Source organism: Anopheles coluzzii, chromosome 3, assembly GCF_943734685.1.
Source record: "Anopheles coluzzii chromosome 3, AcolN3, whole genome shotgun sequence".
Taxonomy (NCBI): Eukaryota; Metazoa; Arthropoda; class Insecta; order Diptera; family Culicidae; genus Anopheles; species Anopheles coluzzii.
In genome coordinates this window covers 62,090,166-62,094,637 of record NC_064671.1, presented here as the reverse complement: position 1 = coordinate 62,094,637, position 4,472 = coordinate 62,090,166, and positions in this window count along the sequence as shown.

The window sequence follows — 4,472 nt, the reverse complement described above, 5'->3', positions numbered from 1 at the left end:
TTTTCGTTTTCTAACAATAAAAATAAACAAAAAAAAAAAATAATGAAAACATCGCAACATGCTATCGGCGTTTCCCCAAAAGCGATTCGTTCCATAACCGTTGCCAACCACACAATCAGCTTCAAACGACGCGTCGATCACGAAAGTGTCCATTGCCATGCGTACAACATAGCCAGCCCACCGGAGCCTGGCGAGCTTGATACGCTGTACGACAATGAGGTTGCCTACATCTCAATTAGCTCGTCATTATAGCGGCTCCTCCATTGTCCTTCCACACATACGGGGCCAAGTATCCTTCTGAGCATCTTTCTCTCGAACGCGGCTAAGAAGATTTCGTCAGATTTGGACAGTGTCCATGTCTCAGAAGCGTATGTGAGTACTGGTACTATATAGGTACTATATAGTCCCAGATTCGTCCGTCGCGACAGGTTCTTTGAGGTGAACTGCTTTTTCAGGCTGTAGAATGACCGGTTGGCAGCCAGCATCCTTGCCCGCAACTCAGCTTCCATGCGATTGGCGTTGCTGATATTTGACTCAAGATAGGTGAATTGTGGGACGACTTCAAAAGTGCGTTCACCTATCTGTACGTCACGCCTACGTAGATTCAGATTATTTATTGGCAGGGCCGCTGATGTTGCAACCATCAGTTTGGTCTTTGCCTCGTTTATCTGCAATCCGAGGTTCTCTGCCGCCTGCTCGATCCCTTGGTGGGCTTCTGCTACATAAGAGAGCCGCAGACCAATTATGTCTATATCATCAACGTATGCCAGGATCTGGGTTGACTTATAAAAGATGGCTTTCGAGTCCCGGATGGCCTGCTCTAACGCCAAGTAGAATACGAGACAGACAAGCCCGTCCTCCTAGCACAGAACTTTGGTGGTAGCAAAAGGCACTGTGTGTTTTCCATCCACCTTCACCTGACAAGTGACGTTGGTCATAGTCATTCTAACTAGCCTTATCAGTTTGGCCGGGATTCCAAAAGAGCTCATAGCGTCATATAGTTTTACCCAGACTATGCTATCATATGAGGCTTTGAAGTCAATGAAGAGATGGTATGTGCTTTGGATCGCAAACTAGATTTCCGACAACATTACTGTGATATTTTAGACAAAGCTAACCAAACGCTTGGATTTATTCATCGACAATCGAGAGAACTCAATGACCCGCACTGCTTGTTAACTCTGTATAAGACCTATGTTCGTTCTATTCTCGAGTTTAGTTCTATAGTTTGGTATCCGTTCTCTAGTGCATGGTCCAATAGGTATTGTCTTACACTTCACTCCGTGGCGTAATGTACGTTTATGTCCAAACTTATTGTCTACATAAATGTCTTATCAACATAAATGTCCCTCCTAGAGTGTTCCGTAACTACAGACTAATAAGAACTGACCTTACAAGACGTGCATACAGCGAGAACGACTCTATAACTGCGATGGCCCGTAAATTTAATCAGCGTTACACTTTATTTAACTGGCACCAACCTACAACATTCTGTTCATCCGTCTTGACATTGTACACTGCGTTTAACCTGCTCTTTGTGATAGTTATTTAAGTTCTAGTTTTAATTCAGTGATAAGGCCGCTTGTTTGGCCAATCACTTAAATACAATAAACAATACAAACATCAATGTGTTGTGTCTGTATTCGGCCATCTTCTCCAAGATCTGCGTATGGTGAAGATCTGGTCAGTGGTTGATTTTCCGTTTTGGAATACTATTTAATAGTTTCCGATCTCTTGGACGTGCGGGACAAGGCGATCCTGAAGGATCGGGGAGAATATTTTATAGGCAGTATTCAACACCGTAATACCCCTGTAGTTGTTGCAGTCCAACCTGTCTCCCTTCTTGTATATGGGGTAAATGATGCCGAGATTCCAATCACAAGGCGAATTTTGACGTATTGCATTTCCTTCTATCCCATAGTGGCGAGAGCCCGTCAAACTGACGGATCGAAATGGCTTATACCGATATTGAAAAATAGTGTAACGATTTTGAAAACAAAACTTTTTGTATTGAACTGGCTTTTCAGACTTGAAATCACCCGTGCAGCCTTCAGCATTCGTTTAACGTGGTTGAAATTTTCAGTTTCAACATTGAAGTGGCTTGGAAAACCCTGTAAGCTGGTCGTTGAGTAATTCATCAAAGTACTGAGCCCTCCGCGAGAGGACCTCTGGCTGGTTACTAACCAGATCTCCATCCTTGTTGCGACAGCAGGTTACCTTAGCTACAACGTTGTTTCGGTGACGTGCTATCGCTAGGTAAAACTTTCGTGTCGGTCCGTACGTCTCTCTGGTTTGCTCGAGTTTTCGCATGTTTTGCTCTTCCAAAGCTTGTTTCTTGGAGTGTAGAACACGTTTCTCTTCGCTTCTGAGCCGTGAATATTCCTCTGCGCATGCCCGCTTTCTATGCCGTTGCTGCATTGCTCGGTATGCAGTATTCTTACGTTCGGTCACTTGTCTGCATTCATCAGCGAACCAGCCAGATTTGGTGTTGCCTCGACGTGGTGGGAGTATATTTCTTGCACAGTTTATTATTTTTGTTTTTAGAGCGTTCCACCTCTTGCTCGTAGTTTTATAACTGTTTTCTGGTAGTAGAGACTCGTTTAAAGCGGCTTTGAATTCCTGTTGGACAGTAATGTCCCTTAGAGAGTCCGTGTTGAGCCGAGGCTGCGTGTTTCCTCCGCCCCCATTGGCGCGGGGGCGGGCGATTCTACAACGTATCACTAAGCCAACCAAGTAGTGATCGGAATCGATATTGGCTCCCCGATAAGTTCTGACATTTAACAGACTCGACTGTCGTCGACGGCTTACTAACACGCGGTCGATCAGGTTGAGGGTTACTTCATCCGGGTCCATGTAACCTTTTAGATTTTCTTGCGCGCAAATTTGGTACTTCCTACCACCAGATTGTTCGCTGCGGTGAACTGGACCAATCTACTACCATTATCTAGTGTATTGGAGGTACATTGGCTTCCTACCAACTTATGCGTTGAAGTCCCCGAGGATGATTATGCCTGGACAGTTCTTACGCTTCTATGGTTCTAGCGAGGCGGCCGTAAAATAGGTCCTTCTCCTCTTCCTCTTTCTCTTCGGTAGGGGCGTGAACGTTTATGGTTGCATAGTCTATCGTTTATAGCCTAAGGCGAATCCCGTTCCGAGCACGCGGTGGCGGTCGTGACAGCTGTAGTAAATGTCGTAGCAATGCTTACCACGCCTGTTGTGCACACCGTTCCCTAGCCACCGAATATCTTGTAGAGCTACGAGGTTCATGCTCAGTGTGGCTAGAGCATCATCAAGTTTTTTCAAGGCTCCGGCTTCGCTAAGAGTGCGTACGTTCCATGAGCCCATTTTGAGAGTAGTCCTGGGGTATTGCGTAGGGTCGGTATCGTTGGGTCCGTTTTGAAAATTTCTGTATCTTTCTGTAGTCGATTGATAAACGGAACTGGGTGACTGGCCCCGCCCCCACGTGACCGTTTTGTTTAGCGTCGGGTCGGCCCCGACGTTCAGGCACCCAGTTTCCCGGGATGCCCAACCCCCTGCTGGTTCGCCTTGTGCCACCATCCGCCCAAGGGGTTAGCTCAAGCCCGTGTACTCAAGCTTGGATATGTGATGGCACATGTAACCACTCTGCACGACGAGGACGTGTCGGAATAGGAGTTGGATTGGAGAGCCTGCATTATCCCTCGAGGGTCTTCTGACCCCATCCCATTGCAGTGCAATAACAATAATACCTTATTAAAAATTATTCTGACATTTGAATTGGTGCGCATCGCCTAGGTTATGAAATGCGTAGATGACCACACAAACTATTCGATTGACCTCTAATAACTGATATCAAATGATTTAAGAATCATATTGGCCAATATTGTCATGCAACGTGATCATTTTGCTATGAAATGAAGACATTCCGACTTTCAGTGGACCGCATAAATTTCATACCTTTCATCACATTTATGCATAGTTTGCAGAGACATAGCTGAAGAGTGTCCGCACCGCTGGGTGAAAAGAGTTTTCCGATAAGTGGTCTAAAGCATTATCCAGGGAACCACAAAGTCATATAATAGGAGAAAATATTATGTGTCCGACTTTAGAGGAATCTGTTTAGAGGAATCACACTATAATAAAAAGTTTTTATTTTTGATGCCCAATCGTGAGACCTACTATTTGATTAGTTGACTATTTTATTTGAATATTTGGCCGGTTTTATGGTACAGTCGTCAACTCGTACGACTTAACAACATGCCCGTCATGGGTTCAAGCCCCAAATAGACCGTGCTGCCATACGTAGGACTGACTATCCTGCTATGGGGGGATCAATAAGTCACTGAAAGCCAAGCCCACAAGTGGATACAGGCAGGCCTTGACCGACAACGGTTGTTGAGCCAAAAAGAAGAAGATTTGAATATTTGACCTAATGATTTGTTACAATTAAAAAAATCAGTTTAGATCGTACATAGGGTTAAATGAATCTTATT